The sequence below is a fragment of the Meles meles genome, chromosome 2 (assembly GCF_922984935.1).
Source record: "Meles meles chromosome 2, mMelMel3.1 paternal haplotype, whole genome shotgun sequence".
In the NCBI taxonomy this organism is placed as follows: Eukaryota; Metazoa; Chordata; class Mammalia; order Carnivora; family Mustelidae; genus Meles; species Meles meles.
In genome coordinates, this window is record NC_060067.1 from 170,492,073 (window position 1) to 170,511,528 (window position 19,456).

The window sequence follows — 19,456 nt, forward strand, 5'->3', positions numbered from 1 at the left end:
AAACTTGGAATTTTCAAACTGCCTCCACTCTCTTGAGAAGAGAGAAAGGCTGAAAATGTAATAGTGATTGATTGTGTCTATGCGAAGAAGCCTCCATAACAATCCCAAAGTATGCGTGGTGGTCAGGGCTCTTCCAGGTTGGGAGATGCAGGGAAAGCAGCGCGCTCAGAGAGGGTAAGGGAGCTCCAGCCTCCTTCCCACATACCTCACCCTGTGCATCTCTTCTATCTGGATGTTCATCCACATACTTTATACTTCATCATATCCTTTCATAGTAAGCCCACAATCTAGCAAATACAGTGTTTTTCTGAGTTCTGTGAGCTACTCTAGCAAATTAATCCGACCCAAGGACAGGTTCTCCAATCTATAGCTGGTCAGTGAGAAGCACAGGAAACAATCTGAGCTTGCACCCGACATCCTGAAATGGTGGGGAGGACAATCTTCTTGTGGGACTGAGACCATACCCCGTGAGAGCTGATGCCAACTGTAGGCAGAGTGTGTCAGAATTGAGCAGAACTTAGGCGACCCAGCTGGTGTCAGAGAATTACTTGTTGAATGTGTGGGAAATCCCCACGTAACACAGTGGCATTGGGTTGAGAACATTTTACCTGCCCACAAGTCACAGCAGAACTGGAGGGTTCTCATTTTACACAGAGTTGAGATTGTTGAAAAATAATGATAAGCAGTTATGGTTGGGCATGGTCAGGAAGGAATAATGGCCTCCGTGTAATGGGCAGGAGATGTATCACCTACAGGTACAGTATGGAGATGAGAGATGGAAAAGCCAGGTCACCTAAGACAGGTGAACGGCAGAGCGTTGTGTGAACTGCAGTGGGACGATGGTGTCCTTGGAAGAAAAGGAAGATGGGCCAAGTGAGAGGGAACAGGATATTACTAAAATAGGAATGGCAAATGCACAATTAAGTTAGCTTTCTACCTTAAAGACTCAAATCGAGAAACAGATATGGAAGAATAAAAGTGTCATATCAAATCATCACTGTCAAACACTTATTCACAAGACAGAGGTTATTTTTGTATGTTTAGACCTTGAATTCCTAGTCTCTCTCTCTGAGGAAAAATCAACTCAACAAAAATTTACCCATCACTCTGCAGAGCTATTCTTTCCTTAGGTCTCAAAAGAATCATTCTCTTTCCTCCTGGGCAAGATCAATCTCTCTACCCACGCTCTTGTCCCTACAGCCTCTGTGAATTCATGTATTCATTCAACAAACATTTATCATGTGTGTACCAGGTACACTGCTTAGTGTTAGGGCTACAAAGTGATAATGAGAAATGGACCCTCATCTCAATCTAGTGGGGGGACCCAGAAAGCTTTGCAATCATGGGAAACGATGGCTATGAAAGGAGAGTGTGTGGGATCTGCACCATCAAGTGTCCTGTCTTGTATTTTCGCTGGCTCCCTTGACAATGACATCCTTCCCTAACCCTATGAAACACAGTTGAGTTATCTCCTACTTTCAAAACAAAACAAAACTCTCTCCATCTTTTTGCTAGGAAACTTTCACTTGGGAAGCCAGGCTGAGCTGCTGTCTATCCATTTCTGATGATTCATTTATACACATGTCCGGGTTCTAACCGAAGCCTCTGGCCACAACTTGAATGGCACAAACAGAAGTGGAAAGTCTGCTCCAAGCTCAGAAAAATGACCAGTTGCCTCCATGGACTTATTACCACATGGGCCAACTGCCTTCGCAGACCATCTGTTGTCTCGATGTCCCCAAAATATCTCTAACTTCTGGGACTCGAGACTAAAAGCCAACCCTGTTCAAGAGCCGCTCCTGATCAATATCCTTACTCTTCCATCTGACTTTCCAGCTCCTCTTGAAATAGCACACGTAGCTCCACTAATTTAGGCGTTCTAAATATACGGCGCGTAACACAGACTGAGCTACAGATGGAAGACCACGGACGGGAGGCGGCCGCAGCTCACACTAGTTTTCACAAACTGACTGTGAAACATATTTTTGGGAAAGAAGGGAAAAGGGAGAGACAGGCTTAAAAAAAAAAAAGGTGCCATCGACAGTAGGGTCTTTCTGGAATAGGAGGAAGAGGTGTTTTGTTCTCTTTCCTCTTGCCATTTAAAATTCCCATTCTGCTCACAGGAACACTAAGAGGGTTTAAAAAGAAGTTAGAGAGTAATATAAGAGGCCATGAGATGAGGACAGGGACTCGGCGACAGCACCACAGCATCTGGGCAGTGGCAGTGGGAAGCAGGTTCTGCCAAACCTGTCCGGGGACCACGAGGACCTGGAGCCACCACCTGTCAGAGCTAACTGATGGGGGGCATGTCTGCACCCACGGGGAGTTTTCTGCTGAGCTGTTCCCAGGATCCATCATGAAGAAGGCAGAAATGGAACCGAGGGCACAAAGAAGCTGTATTCAAATGTCTTCCAAGAGGCTGATAGTCACCTTTCCTAAAGCAACCCTCACCCCTGCGGGGTGGCTGCTTCCTCCAGTCTTGGTATTTAGGGTAAAGGCTGAGAAAGTGACCTACAATTTTTCTTTTCTCTTTTTCATTCTCCAGTCAGACGAAGGAAGCAGGAAGTACACTCATAACACCACCCTGAAGTCTGTGTCTGTTTCAAACACCAGATTTCATCGCTTTTAGGAGGTCAAATACTAGTTTCTTTCTTAAGGATGCCAACATGATTCAAGCATTGGTGCATCCTTATGCAAAGTGTAAAACTAGCAGATGTTCAAAGTAGAACGGCTGGAAAACACAGCATCACCTCTCCCTGTATCACTCAGGCACAACACCATAAATGCTTTGATATGGTATTTTCATCCTCTCATTCTTAAAAGATCTTATTTATTTATTTGAGAGAGAGAGAATATGAACAGGGGGAGCAGAAGGGAGAGGGAGAAGGAGACTCCCCGCTGAGCAGGGAGACTGATATGGGGCTTGATCCCAGGACCCCGAGATCATGACTTGAGCCAAAGGCAGACGCTTAAACAACTGAGCCACTAGGAGACCTTCAATCATTTTCCTTTCCATAGATACACAGAGAGATGTAACTTTGTAATTATTTTCACATTTAAAATTACAGTTTTTTTCTCATGGCATAGGCTAAGACCCATTTTACTGAATAAGTGGTTTTTAGTTGTGTGATATTCCACTATATAGCTACAACACAATTTTACTCATCTCCTGTTGTCAGACATTTGGCTTGTTTCTATTTTTTAACTATTACAAATACCTCTCTGATGAACATTCTTGATATAAATATTCAGGGGCATTTCTGAGAATAAGTTTTCAGGAATGAAAATACTGGGGAAAGGTATGAACAAATTTGTACACATCACCGTATGGAATGGTTACAGCGATCTATACTTGCATTACTCTGTAAATGTTCATTTTACCCCACCCTCACCACTGCCGTGTACTGTCATTTTTTAAATTTTTAATTTGACATGCTACTCTTGTCTTCATTTTTATCTCTATCTCACCTTTTCATGGGTATAACCGACACTTGTATCTCTTCCTTGTGGTCTGTTCATATCTTTTGCCCATTTTTCTTTCATGATTTTCATGTGGACTTAAGTTTAAACAAGAACTTGTGTCACATTCATGTGTATCTTTAATGAAATAAAGGTCTTTTTAGACTTCACTCTTAGCATTTCATGTGTGTCTCTCTATTGTCCAATAATCTGCAAAGGGCAAGACTGATTCTGCATAAATTTGGTACATAATTGAAGGGTACTAAAGACATACTTTTATATCCATACACTTTATATGAGGTCATATAGTGCTATTTTTCATGAATTCCAGTGCAATTTAGTTTGTGGGTAGAGGTTACAGAGATTAATGATTTCATTAAACATGGAAGGAAGGCCAAAGAACACTCTGTACTATTAATAAATAAATAGAAATTTGCTTATTGACCATAAACATATTCATAATTCAAAGAGGTTCAGCCATGTACTTGAAAATGAATAACGTGTTTATAGTCTTACAGGAACATCAGTAAATAGTGAGAATCCCTTAGAAAATGTCTAGAAATGTATAGGATTTTAGTAACAGAATATTATCTACATGAGAACCACGAAGGCTCCTTTTCAGAGAAGTGCACAGCCCTCCTCCTGAGATCAACCAACATACCCCTGAGCTATGTCTGACATGTGGTAGACATTCAATAAATGTTTGCTGAATAGTCATCCGAGGGTGGTACACTCACTAGCCTCTTCAGGTTCCAGCACACTGCTCCTGATCTCTTGATTTGGCCTACATTTCTGGACTGTTTCTTGGCATGCAGTGGAACCCCAAACTTCTCTCTGTGTCCAGCCCCTTGAATCTTGTGCCATGTACCCTGCTTGGGCCGGCCCGCCAACTAGGGCCAAGCCTTGCCTGTGTCAGGCCTGAGGCTTCTGTCTGACTTGGTTTTGCCCTAAAGGCTTCACGATAATGGCATCTTCCAGTTCAACACCAGCTGGAGGCCCAGCTGTGTTTTGGTCTAACTGTTCCATCCTGCCAATCTGGCTCCTGGGCCTCCCTGCTGACAGGAACCCACCCAGCGATGGCGTCCATGCTTTCATTTAATATGCTTGAATGTTTAGCCTCCAACCAATGATAACATGTTTGGAAGACTGTTGACAAATTGGAAATTCATTTTCAAGACAATCCGTTGACAGAGGTTTTTTTCATATTTCTGCCTGGTGAATGAACATTATAAGTTAAACTAGGATTTGGGTCTTCCTTCTGTCAGCCTCTGCCCTACCTCCCCTGCCCAGTGTCTGCCCATATTTGTGTCTTGTATAAGAAGGATATAATTTAGCACCGACATACATAAGAAAGAGCTTTGACATCAATAAATTCTTTAGCTGCCTTAAATCTTTTTTTGAAAAAGCCGTGGTAAAAATAAATACGTTCATAGTAGCTTATTCATCAAACACTCTTAAGGAAGGTCTATGGAAAAGTCCAGGATGCTATGATTAAGCTATAGAATTGCCTTCTCCTGGACGTCCTGAGGATTCCTCCCACCCTCCTACCCCTGCAGCAGCCTCAGTCCAGGAACCCTCGTCCCCTCAGTTAATTTTAGAGCCTTCTCATTAGTCAACCAGCCTTTGCTATTTTTTTTTAGGACACAGAAAGTATAATATTTATTTTTATTTACTTATAAGTGGCTTTATTGAAATATAGTTCACATGCCAAACAATGCACCATTTAAAGTATCCAAGTCAGTTTTTTTACTATATTCACAGAGTTGTGCAACCACCAACACAATCTAATTTTAGAGCATTTCATCTTCCTAAAAGAGAAACCCTGTAGCTCTTAGAAGGCACTCCTCATCCCTACCCACCCAGAGTTCTAGGCAACAAATAATCTACTTTCTGTCTCCACAGATTAACCTGCTTTGGACATTTCACATAAATAGGATTATACAGTATGCCATCTTTTGCATCTGGATTCTTTCACTTAAAATGTTTTCAAGGGACATCCATGCTGTAACATGTATCAGGACTTCATTTCATTCGACAGAGAATACTTTTCTGTCGTATGGATAATCCTATTTTGTTTATCAATCCATTCACTGATGGACATTTGGGTTGTTTCTACCACCTGGCTACTATGAACATTTGTGGACAACTTTGTGTGTGAATGTAAATTCTCATTTCTCTTTGGCCTATAACTAGAATTGTTGGGTTTAAACTCTATGTTTAACATTTTGAGGAACTACCAATCTATTTTCCAAACCTGCCTCTACTCTTAACCCACTCAAATATACCCTCCAAACTGCTATCACAACCCAGCCAAAAAATAAATGTACACACAATTTAAAAGCCAATAGTGCCATCTGCCCTGTAGGGTAAACTAGAAACCCTCAGTGTAGAAAAGCCTTGATAATTGAGGCCCTGCCTAATTCTTCAGGGTTGTCTTCTCACCACAACCTCTCCTACCACCCAGACTTACCATGCTTCTGCTTAACTCTCCAGCATTATCGGATTCCCTGAATCCACCAACCCTTACTTGCTTCCATGTTTTGAGCATGTTACTTACTCCTGATGCCTAAAACTCTTTCCTCCCTACAGCACATACCCACCTAAACTGATTCTTACTTATCTTTCAAAACCTTATTTAAGGGTAGCCTTCCCTTTAGTGCCTTCTGACCATGCCAGCCTATGGCTAATTTCCTCTCCCCTGTATCACTTGTTTAAGGTGTGACGCTGCTGTCATCTGTGTACGTGGGTATCCCTCACACTGGGCCCTGGGCTTTTGAGGGGGCAGAGACTCTGTGTGTAACTTTGTCTATGCAGAGCACTGACAATGTCTCATGCGTAGGGCATAACCAATGAATGAAAAGACCACTGAATAACCAAGTCTTTAAAAATCTCAAAGCATAAATCCATTGTCTCCCATTACCCATCTGTTCCTACATGTAAAAAGCTATGAAGTTTTAAGTAGTGCTTGACCTAATTGCCTCCTCTTGCAATTCAATTTCTTCTTGGCTCTGTTCTCTACCATCAGTATCTTCCCTACAAACATCTTTAGATGAAGCCATCTCTCAGAATTGCATTTTCCATACCCATTGATAATGGAATCCAATGGAACCCTCCAAGGCTGGAAATGTCCTTCCCTTCATCTGTGTCCTCAGTAAAAACTGAGGCTGAGGGCAGAAGGAGAATCACGTAGGATTTAGGCAAGCATTTCCACGATGGAGCCATTTTCCTTGGTGTTTACCTCTCTCCCACCTCAGCTCCTACAGGTCCTATAATGAGAGTAAAGTCATCTGGGCAGAAGGCTTAGAATTAGAAGACCTTTCACACTGAAGAACAAGACCGTATCTCTCTCTGGATACTGACTTCTGATCAGCAGCCTCAGTGGAAACAGATGGAGAAAGGAAAGACTCTTCACAGACGCCGTCTCTTGCTTACAGTCAAAATAGTCTCATCCCTGCCATCCATATGCTCCCTTTTCTTGGCTAAATCAGAAAGACTCTGACTTGCAGTGCAGGAAAAACACTGGTTGTCACTGGCAGCAATATTCACAATGGAAAGGAAATACAGGGGGTAATCTATTTACAAACCGGTTATGTTCAAAATGTATTTGTATGTCACCTAGAAGGCACAGAAACAATATGATCTGTTGTGGTGAAGTCCTCACACCAGCTCACGGAAACCTCTTTAACCCATTATGTGCCTGTGATATAGCATTTGTCGTGCTATATAAATCAACCCAAGCATGTAACTGTGAATTCCATTCACATTTAGATTTCAAAAGGCAGAAAAACATTTTGAATATGAGACTGGAGATGAGGGAACTCGAAGGCACTGCTGATGGTGGGTTAGGGCACAAGCTCCAGATCAGGAGGACAGGTGCAGGAAAGCAAGGAAGCTGCAGGAAAGCAAGGAAGCGGAGGTGACTGCCTGGGATTAAGCCCCCCAGAGAAAGGATCATGACAGGATTCAGAGGTAATGAATAGCCTCCTGGGGTTTTAAAGTCTTGGCTTATTTCCTAACTGAGGTTTGTGTATGTCTCCAGGCCTGCGGGGAGGCGAGAGGGGAACTGCAGCAAAAAGGTGGATATTTAAGTTGGGAACAAGATATTACGTTTTTCTTTCCCTCTACTACCCTTTTAGCTCCTCCAATCCGGTTGACTTAGGACTGATATCAACATTGGCATGAGGATAATAGGAATCCTAGAAGGGGAAAGAAAGACATAGATGGAAAATAATAATCCCAAATTCTGGCAATGAAGAAGATAGGGATGGCTCAACACCACCAATTTTGGGAAATGTATTTGTAAATTATAAATTATCACAATAAGAATAATTTTACTTCAGGGGCACCTGAGTGGCTCAGTGGGTTAAGCCTCTGTGTTAGGCCCTGGTCGTGATCTCAGGGTCCTGGGATCGAGCACCACATCGGGCTCTCTGCTCAGGGGGGAACCTGCTTCTCCCTCTCTCTCTGCCTGCCTCTCTGCCTACTTGTGGTCTCTCTCTCTCTCTCTGTGTTCAATAAAAATAAAATAAAATCTTTTTAAAAAAAGAATAATTTTACTTCATAAGATAATACAACAGTTGAGAAAAAACCCAAGTGTTCAACATTTAATATTTAAATTCAAATAAAGAATGGAGTTATAGTACAAGATAGGATTTTAATTAACAACGCCATTCCTTTGATTGTTGATCACAGAAAAGAGATCATGGAATTTGAGGTTTTCATTCAGACTTTCAGATTTGGGATATTACCACAGCACCCTTACTCAGTAAAGTCAATATAATTAAGTTCTTTTAAACTGTTGGATTGTGTATGATGGTTGAATCTACATTTGAGGAGAGATTATTGATTAATAGGGAAACAGAAGTAGACAAAATAATCAGTAGCTTTTCAATTATTATTTTCAGAAGTGGTTTCACATTTCTGTTTCCACTGCAGTATATAATGAGTTTGGAGAAGCATCACTTCTTTTGACTTAGTGCAGAGCAAAGTCCACAGAACAAAGAGCTAGCCTAAAATCTGAGGGGAGAGGGGCACCTGGGTGGCTCAGTGGGTTAAAGCCTCTGCCTTCGGCTCGGGTCATGATCCCAGGGTCCTGGGATCGAGCCCCACATCAGGCTCTCTGCTCCGCAGGGAGCCTGCTTCCTCCTCTCTCTCTGCCTACCTCTCTGCCTAGTTGTGATTTCTCTCTGTCAAATAAATAAAATATTTTAAAAAAAATAAAAAAATAAAAAAAATAAAATCTGAGGGGAGGCAGTAGCCCACAGATAGAAAAGAGACCTGAGCACTAATTTATTGGGATATAGGCAACTGGACACTGGTAAGAAGTAGATGGAGGCTAACAGCAGGCTGGCAAAAAGGGAAGCTCCTGGGGTTCAAAGAAGTAGAGAACTCTGTACTCTTTTACAGGCTTTTTCTCCAGGAACTTCATTAAGTAACCAAAGAAAAATCATAAACGCTTGAGGTATTCATATGAAGCATAAACAAAGCCCAAAGTCAGTAGAAAGATGTAATAAATATCAGAGTGGAAATAAGTGAAATACAGTCTAAAAAGCAAGAGAAAACATCAATGAAACTAAAAGCTGGTTATTCGTAATGATAAAATTAATAAATATCTAGTCAGACTCATAAAGATAGAGAGCCCAAATACATAAAGTCAGAAATGAAAGAGGTTACAATCAACTCCACAGAAATACAAAGGATCATGAGAGATTACCACCAACAAACTGAAAAACCTAGAACAAAAATGGATAAATTCCTAGAAACACACAATCTCCCAAGACTGAATCACAAAGAAATAGAAAATCTGAATAGACCAATTACAAGTAATGAAACTGAATCCGTAATTTAAAAACTCACTAAAAACACAAGTCCAGGACCAGATGGCTTCACAAATGGATTACACCAAACATATAAAGAAGAATTAGTACCTATCCATCTCAAATTATTTTAAAAAAAAAAGAAGGAATGCTTCCAAACTCATTTTGTGAGGCCAGCAATACCCTGATTCCAAAACCAAACAAGAGCATCATTTAAAAAAAGAAAATTACAAGCCAATATCCTTGATGAACATAGATGCAAAAATTTGCAACAAAATATTAGCAAATTCAATAATACATTAAAAGGATCATACATCATGGTCAAGAGGGATTTAGTCCAGGGAAGATTCAATATCTGCAAATCAATCGTCATGATATACTGCACTGAGAAAATGAAGGATAAAAATCATATGATCATCTCAACAGATGCAAAACAAATCTGACAAAAATCAACATCCACTTATGAAAAATAACTCTCAGTAAAATGGGTAAAAAAGGAACATACTTCAACATAAGAAAGACCATATATGACAAACCCATAGCTAACATCATTCTCAATGGTAAAAAATGGAAAGCTTTTCTTCTAAGACCAGGACAAAGACAAAGAAAACCACTCTCACCACTTTTTTCAATATCACACTGGACGTCCTAGCAACAGCAATTAGGCAAGAAAAATATAAAAAGGGGGAAAGAAAGATTGATTAAAGGCATCCAAATTGGAAAGAAAGAAGTAAAATTGTCACTATTTGCAGGTGACAAGATTCTTCATATAGAAAACTCTAAAGACTACACCAAAAATACCATTAGAACTAATAAATGAATTCAGTAAAGTTATAGGTTACAAATTTAACATACATAAATCTGTTGCTTTCAGAAAGAGAAATTAAGAACAGGAGGAGCTTTCAGAAAGATCAGTTGCATTTCTAGACATTAATAAGGAGCTTTCAGAAAGAGAAATTAAGAAAACAATCTCATATACGATGGCATCAAAAAGAATGAAATACTTAAGAATAAGTGTAATCAATGAGGTGAAAAACCTGTACTCTGAAAACTAGAAGACAGTGATGAAAGAAATTAAAGATGACACAAATAAATAGAAATATAGCTCTATTCAGAGATTGGAAGAATTAATGTTAAAATGTCCATACTACACAAAGAAATCTACCGATTCAATGCAATCTCCATCAAAATACCAATAGCATTTTTCACAAAACCAGAATAAATAATCCTAAAATCTGTATGGAACCATAAAAGACTCCAACCACCAAAGCAATCTTGAGAAAGAAGAACGAAGCTGGAAGTATCACAGTTCCTGACTACAAACTATACTACAATTTATAGTAATCAAAACAGTATGGTACTGGCACAAAAACAGACACATAGATCAATGGAACAGAATAGAGAACCCAGAAATAAACCTACAATTATATGGCCATTTAAACTATGACAAAGGAGGCAAGAATATACAATGTGGAAAAGACAGTCTCTTCAATAAATAAATGGTGTTGGGAAATCCGGACATCAACATGCATAAGAATGAAATTGGACCATTATCTTATACCCTGTACAAAATAAATTCAAAAGAGATTAAAGACTTGAATGTAAAACCTGAAACCATGAAACTCCTTGAAGAAAACACAGGCAGTAAACTCTTTGACGTTAGCCTCAAGCAATAATTTTTTTGGACCAGTCTTCTCAGGTAAGTATGACAAAAGCTACAAATGTGATGATATCAAACCAAAAATGTTTTATACAGTGAAGGAAAACCACCAACAAAACAAAAAGGCAACCTACTAAATGAGAGAGGTTATTTGCAAATCATACATCTAATAAGAAGTAATATGCAAAATATATAAATAATTCACACGATTTACTACCAAAAACCAAAAATTCTGATTAAACAATAGGCAGAGAACCTGAGAGATACTTTTCCAAAGACATAATAATAATAATAACTAAAATAAAATAAAGACATGCAGATGGCCATTAGGCCCATGAAAAGATTTTCAGTAGCACCCATCATCAGGGAAATGCAAATTAAAACCAAAATGAGATATTGCCTCACATCTGTCAGACTGGCAATTATCAAAAAAAATAAGTGTTGGTGAAGATGACAAGAAAAGGGAACCCTGGTACTCTGCTGGTAGGAACATAAATGAGTGCAGCCAACTATGGAAAACAGTATGGAGACTCCCCCAAAAATTAAAAATAGAACTGCCACCCAATCCAGCAATCCTCCTGTATTGAAGGAGATGAAATTAAGGAAATAAAACCACCAGTCAAAGAGGTACATACACCCCCACGTTCACAGCAACATTATTTACAAGAGCCGAGAAATGGAAGTAACCTAAGAGTCTATCAGTAGGTGAATGGATAAAGAAAATCATACAAATAGGTAAAATACGGAGAGAATGAAATCTTGCCGATTTTGACAATACGGGTGGATCCAGAGGGTATGATGCTAAATGAAATGTCAAACAGAGAAAGGATAAATACCATGCAATTTCACTTATATGTGGAATCTGGAAAACTAGACAAATAAACAAGACAGAAATATTCATTGACATAGGAAACAAACTCTTGTCTCCCAGAAGACAGAGGGGAGCAAAATAGATGAAGGGGATTAAGAGTTATAAACTTCCAATTATAAAGTAAATAAATCACAGGGATGTAACACACAGAATAGAGAATACAGACAATAATATTGTAATAATTTGCATGGTGACAGATGGGGATCATTTTGTAATGTATGTGCACCTGAAACTAACAGGATATCGTATGTCAATTACACTTCAATTTTAAAAAAGAAAAAGAAAATACCTATGTGGTTCAGGCCAGGGGAGAAGACAGCAGCCATGTGCGAGAGGGCAAGAAATCCTTCCTGTTCCAGTCTCTTCTGCCTCCTCTCCCAGGAACAAAAATCTTAGGCAAAGAACATTCTTACCCTCAAGGAACTGGTGAAACTTACTGCAACTAGGGTAAGGGAGAAGTACAAAAGCCTTATTGCTGGAGGCAGACCAGAACACCATGAGACCTAGTAACACAGTGGACCACCACGGACTTCCCCACTCTCCTGCACGGTGAAGCCTACAGGCCTGAATAACAAGTAACAGAACTTCTGAGGGGGACAGGAGAGAGGTACCAGAAGACTTTCTCTGAGGCGAGAAGGGAAGACCTAAATTGCAGGGCTGGGCGGAGGAAGAAACCTCCACTCTAAACACAAGGTATCACAAGAGGAATTTGAAGACTGTGGTGCTCTGAGGGTAACCATAGCAACAACAAACCTCAAACCCAGCGCACTGCTGACTTGAGGAACTCCCCCTACACACACACACACACACACACACACACACACACACAAGACCTAGGAGAAGAAGGTGTGCCACCTCCAGAGATAAACACCACCTCAGTCTCTATGAGCTACATAAGAAGTCTGGCTTTCAACAGAAATTATGAGGCAGGGAAAAAACCCAAGACACAAAGTGATCATCAGAACCAGACTCAGATAGGACAGAGATGCTGGAATCCTCTGACAAGGAATTCAAAATAGCTATGACCAATATGTTAAAGGCTTTAGCAGAAAAAGTGGACAACATGGGCAATCAGGTCATTTCAGCAGGGAGATGGAAGCTCTAAGAGTCAAATGGAAGTGTAGAAATTTAAAAATACGGTAATAGAGATAAAGAATCCTCGTGATGGTGGGCTCATAAGTAACCTTCTATGCTGATGGAAGAGTCAGTTAACTAGAGGTAGGTCACTAAAACTTACCCAAACTGAAACACAAAGAGTAAAAAAGTGAAAACAAAGGAACAGAACATCCAAGAGCTGTGAGACAATGTCAAGCAGTGTCACATATACATAACTGGAATTCCATAAGAGAGAAGACATATTTGAAAAAATATCTGAAGAACCACTGGCTCAGAATTTCCCAAAATGAATTTCCCAAAATGAATGACCAAACCACAGATCTAAGAAACTCAGAGAACAGCAAGTAGGAGAAATACAAAACCAAAATAAAACCCAGGAATAATTTAGCTAATAGTTCTGTACCAATGTTATCTTCCTCATTTTGATAATTGTACCATGGTTGTATAAAATGTTGACATTAGGGGAAGCTGGGGAAAGGGTATATAGTGGAACCCTGTGCTATTTTTGCAACTCTCTGGTAATTCTAAAATATTTCAAAATAAAAGGTTTTGAAAATGGCTTTACTGTCAGGTACTACATTGAGAATGTACTTGTAATGCCTAGAACAGAATGTTTATTTAGCTTTTATTAATTTATTTTAAAAATTGGGGGAGGGTAACATCCCTTTTCTTATTGAAGTATAATAGACACAAAATGTTATGTTAGTTTCAGGTACATCATAGTGATTCGACAAGTCTATACATTATCCGATCCTCACAAGTGTGGCTCCCATCTGTCACCATTACAATGCTATTAAAACAGCATTGATGATATTCCCTATGCCATACCTTTCATCCCCAGGATTTACTCATTCCATAACTGGAAGCCTGTACCTCCCACTTCCCTTTACTGATTTCCCCGCCACCACGCCCCCTGACCCGAAACACACACACACCAACCTCCCCTCTGGCAAGCACCAGTTTCCTTGAACTTGGAGTTTAAATCAGATTTGTGGTCTGTCCAAGGAACCCAAGTAATATTTACAGTATTACTTCTATGGAAAATATCCTCTAATCCAAACACCTAATTTACAATGGAACTTCAAGAGGAGAGGAAATTTGTAAGGTGATGATTTTTTTTTTTAAGATTTTATTTATTTATTTGAGACAGAGAGAAGGAGAGAAAGAGAGACTGAGAGAATGAGTGGGAGGAGGGGCAGAGGGAGAAGCAGACGCCCTGCAGAGCAGGAAGCAGGATGGGGGACCCTAGGATCATGCCCTGAGCAGAAGGCAGATGCTTAAGCGAGTGAGCCACCCAGGTGCCCTGCATACCTAGGATTTTAAATACACATGTATTCCAAAAGGTTTAAAGCAATTTCTCTGATACATACTAATTGTGAAGTGTCTACAACTAGATGGGAGCTGAAAGCTGAATGGGGCATGGTTCCAGCCCTCCGGGGGTTCACTGCACATAAGGGGGAAACGAGAGTCAGGAGGCCAGGTCTACCTCCCCACCCACCACCATGCATGCAGGAAGGGGATGGGGTTGGATCACCACAGAGTTAGACTTCTAGGCTCCTGCAGCTGGCTCTCTAACAGGAAAGACTGCTCTGGCAGCTGCAACCATTGCTAGAAGTTGCCAGTGAAGATGGGCTGAGTCTAAAGGAAGAGCTATAAAACCGGATGGAGAGGGCACACGTGGGACGCCACACTGGGCAGAACGAGCAGAACTTCAGCTGAAAGAGTGAGAACAGGTTTCAGAGAAGAACATCTTATGGGATAGGGGACACTCGGCAGAGAGGTTGGGAGCCCGGGTCTTTCTGGCGTAGGAACAGGCACAGGGAAGCTGTGTCAGGGCAGGCGCAAGAGAATAAGGATCCAGGGGCAAGGGTGAGAAGGGCAGGAGGCAGCAGGAGGAAGTGAAGTTGAAAAGATAAGCTGGGATCGGATCGTGGAGTCCTCCAAGATTACCTGGGTAAGGCAGTATGTGTTGGGAGACAGTAATAAAAAGGCAAAAGGCATCTGGGTGGCTCAGTCAGTTTAAGTGTCACATCCTTGATTTCAGCTCAGGTCATGATCTGGGGGACCCGGAGTCAAGCCCCGTGTCAGGCTCCCAGCTCTGCATGGACTATGCTGGAGATTCTCTCTCCTTCCCCCGCCTCCCCCCCACCCTGCCCCTGCACCTCCCCCTGCTCATTCACTCTCTTTCTCTCTCTCAAATAAATAAATAATCTTAAAAAAAAAAAAAAAGTAAACCCTGTCTTTTAAAGAACAGACAAGCATGTCGATACAGCTCAACAGCTTTCAACTAGCTGTTTTGAATTGAATACTCACTCCTCTCTCAAACCCTTTTCCATAAAGCTGTAATGATTCTGAGAAGAAACGCATGTCTGAGCAGTTTAAATAAAGCTTTTTCTGCTAAAGGCTCCTAGACGCTGTCAGTTCTGTCCTCAGCTGGGTGAAGGATTTGTCTTTGGCAGCTTCTTCCTGCGTCTCCGTCTGCTTGTCTCCCCCAGGAGCTCGTGTTTTCCCTTCTCTTCCTGTTAAAACTTCTTCCCAATCTTATGGAACTCACTAGTGTAGTACCTCCGCACAAGGGTATCTGCACACCTTTGGATGTGTTTTTAAAAGGTGGCCCCACCTCATTCCGGGACCTAAGGAGGGTGTGCACTGGGTCAGAGACCATCCGCGGTGAGACGTGGCACGATGGGGAGCCCAGACAGGAAGCGCTGGATTCTTGGCTCTGACACCCACCAGAGGGGTGACCTTGATGTGAGACAGAGATAATGAGCATGTCTACCTGTCTGGTGGAAGAGGGGATTAAATAAACCGATGTGTGTGAACTGTCAGAAATAGTGCCCAGCGCACAGACGGAAGAACAGCTGGGCTAAGCCATGGCAATCCCCATCTCTGACCACAGGACCTCCAAGACATTGAATTGTCTGAGCACTTGGGAACCACTGCAAGCAGGAGGAGGAGGAGGGCTCTTTGAGACCCACGAGCTGAGCTCACTGCCTCCTGGGAGGGACCGACCTCCTAACTCCAGAACCAGATGATCCTTGCTGAGCTAAACTCCTAGGCTCAGCCCTCGGTGCCCTTGTGAAGTCCACCCCTAGTGATTCTCAGATCCTGCACGCTGACCAGGCTAGTCTCCATGCTAAGCCTATACCCCAATCCTATTCTGGAGGCAGTCCGCTTTCTGGTACCCCTGTCCTTGCTGCCTCCTTCCCTCTCCAGGAATCCCTTCAAAGCTTTAGAGACCAGCTCAGGTCCAGCCTCCTCTGACATCTTCCCTGACCATCTGGCTTGCACCCAGCCACCAATTCCGAAGCCCACAGCATGAAAAGTACGCCCCACTGAACCCTCAGTCACCCCGAGTTATGTCTGCCCATGTACATAATCAGGTCCTTCAAGCCTAAGACCTAGCACTAGCCTCCTTTCCCAACCCCCAAAACAGGTGGGGACATCCTACACAAATCACAGGGGTCCGACTGTCCATGCATGTGGATTATGCCTTGGGGCAAGGCCTCACCAGCGACTCTAACGGGATAAACTGGAGATCTGATAAAACAACAACAGCATTAGCAAAGGGACCACAGGACATCCCTTAGAGGTTATAGTGAGACACAAACAATGGAAGTCTAAAACTCAGTCTTCACTCCTTGCCTTAGTTTTCTCTCCCAGAAAGCACGAGGTGCTGGTCATTGAGCATAAGTCAGGAATTATGGTTGAAGAGCTACTAAGGTCTTATAACGATTTCTATGCCCCTAGTTTTAAATGCATCTCAGGGTGCCCTCAAGACCTTCACTTTCTTGTGGATCATGGCTTGGGTCCACCTCCACCCCCAAACCAGCTCTGTTAGTATCTGACCCACTCTGGCCACCGCTAAGGTGCAGAAGCTGGAGGAGGGCGACAGAGAAGCAACCCCATGGAGACAGGAGACACAAATGCCTCATGTAGATTCATGTTCTCGGATACTTGGATTGTAAAAGAGGAATGATTTGGAAGGCGAAATTGTCTCATGGAATCATGTCAAATTTATGTCCAAGAGTCTACTGAAAAATAGGAAACCAAAGCCAAAAGCTATGCCACTTGGAAGTAAATACTGAAGGAAGAGCTAAACCACAAACACAAAGATTTTCTGTTCACTTGAGGAGATAAACATTTAGACATCCTACAGCACAGGATTTGATCCCATTTTTCTACTTTAACTTCTTTTCCCAGATAGCTGGAAAAAAGAAAAAAGGAAAAAAAAAATCGTGCTCTTATGTAAGAAGCCAAAGCAAAAATCGATGCCAACAAAACATCGAGGGAAAGGAAGAGGGAGGCTTGTGCCGTTCCCTCTGTCTTAGAGACAGAAAATAACTACATCAATATAGATAATAGATCGTCATCGATGTGGTGTTCTCCCTCTGCAAGCTTCATGCCACCCAAGGAAGTGGCCACAGTCAGTCCACACGTGATAATCTACCTGAATTTCTCCTTTTTATAGAGGAAGATCCCAAAGGGTTGGTGGCATGTCCTGGTCACCCAGCAGAGCAGGTGGCAGAGTACCCTTCCGGGACAGCTGCTTGGCAAAGATAAGAAGAAAAGACGCTGAAGCTGTGCTTTGCTTTTTGCAGAGGGTTGGGGGGAGGGGTGGGGGATAGGGCCTCGGAGGACAGTAAGTCAAGTCTCTGAGGACAGATGAGGAAACTGAGTCTCCGTGGGGCTTCAGGGTCTTGGTCAGAGTCACATAGCATCCTGTGCTCATGTCGTCATGCCACTGGCCTCACAGTCAGCTTTAAGCTTTGTGGAACTATTATCACCTGGAAGCATTCCATGTGCTTTTATTATTATTTCTTGAAACATAAAGAATCCCCATACTCACTCCAGGTTCAACAAATCAGTTGTCATTCCGGGAAAACAGCTGACTAGACTTTCACCAAAGCTGGAAGAAGTGTGTGGCTGGATCTGCCTGCCACCAGAGGCTGTAGGTCGCACACGGAAGCAGCTCAGTGTAGCCAGGAGAACAGCGTCTCTGACAGAAAACCAGCCACATCTCCAAGCAAAGGAACACAGGCACCAAAGGCCTGTGTCACTGAGTGAGGACAACAGGCCTGGTGTACTAAGATGCTCTATGCAGGAAAGCAGACAGGTTGCAAATATGAACGCAGATGAAAAAAATCACAAGGGCAGACATGCCAAATTGCAGGCTTTGATTTGTAATCAAGTTCTTTTGAAATTGCTATGTGTGGAGGCAATTCCCATAGCATATCCAGGGTGAGTGGTAGGCAGAATTCATTTTTTGAGGATGTTTAATGGCCTTCCCCGCGGGTCAGCTATTAAGATACTCTATGTGGAAAGGTTTCATAAACTCCGAAGCACAATAAAATGGGATGCAACAGCGTCATGATATTTCGAGCTCTCCCTAAGTGCTAACCATGTGCTTACAGTTGCGACCTGCCGATGTGCTGGGCATCTTTAGTACCTCGTATACATGAGGAACAACAACAACAACAAATCTCGACAACCAAAAGTTGGATCTTGTAAAAGATTTCTTTGCCTGGCTCGAGGCATATGAAAAATAATTCTCTACCAAAATTGTTTGAGGTATGGTTCACATATAAAGTGGAAAAAAATTGTAAGATGGGGAAGTGTGAAGAGAAGAGGCATAAATGGCCGCAAGAGCTTTTTGATAGGACTAAACAGAGTCCGTCTGGCCTGTAGGCTGATGAGAGGGCAGTTATATAACCGAAGTTGGGAGCAGGGTGACAAAGATGCAGCCACACATCTGGGAAGTTGAAGTAGATTCTCTCCAGAAAGAGGGAGAAGAGCTGACTGCCCTCGAACGTTATTTCCACTCCCAAATTATTAGTTGATTTTTGCCCCAGTAACAAGGGAAAAGCTGGTACGAGATACTAATGAATCTTCCAAGGAATGAGATGATGCCACTTTCTTCCAAAATTAGACACAAACACAAACTAACAGTAGTTTCTGTGCCCATGAAAGAAGCTGAGCTGTTCATCTTGAAGCTAGTGTTCATGCCATCTGGCAGCCTGTACAACGTAACCCAGTGGTTAGGGATGTAGACTCCAGAATAAGACTTCACAGGTTCAAATCATGGCTCTGTCACTTGCTGAGCGACCTTAGGTCATTTACTCAATTAACCTAAACCTCAGTTTCCTCATCCTCCTAACAGTGTCATTAAGGAGGAAAAGGGACTCAGTAAGTGTAAAGTGTAAAGTTCCTTGAACAGTGTCTGGCAGATGATGAGTGCGGCAGACTGCATGTTCGCAACCGCTCTGGTGCTGGTGGGCTGATAACCAGGCCTGATCCCTAGAGAAGGGCCAGGGAAGAGATCTGTTAAAACTGCTTACCAACCTTTTGGTTGAAACCGAGTTTCAACGGTTTTTGTTTATGTTTGGTTTACTTTTTTCTTTCTTTCTTTCTTTCTTTTTTTTTTTTTTTTTTAATGAAAGCAAGAACTTCTGTCTTCTCCTACCAGGGAGCAATGAACTTGACCCCTTCATAAGTGTGATTTTCATGAGAATGTAAGTAGAACGGATATTTCTG

General features: G+C 42.0%; 1 protein-coding gene across 9 annotated transcripts in view; it reads right to left on the bottom strand.

Annotated features, from left to right (window-relative positions):
* Positions 1-19,456, bottom strand: part of CSGALNACT1 (chondroitin sulfate N-acetylgalactosaminyltransferase 1) — a 332,179-nt gene that overhangs the window by 71,818 nt on the left and 240,905 nt on the right. The window lies entirely within an intron of this gene.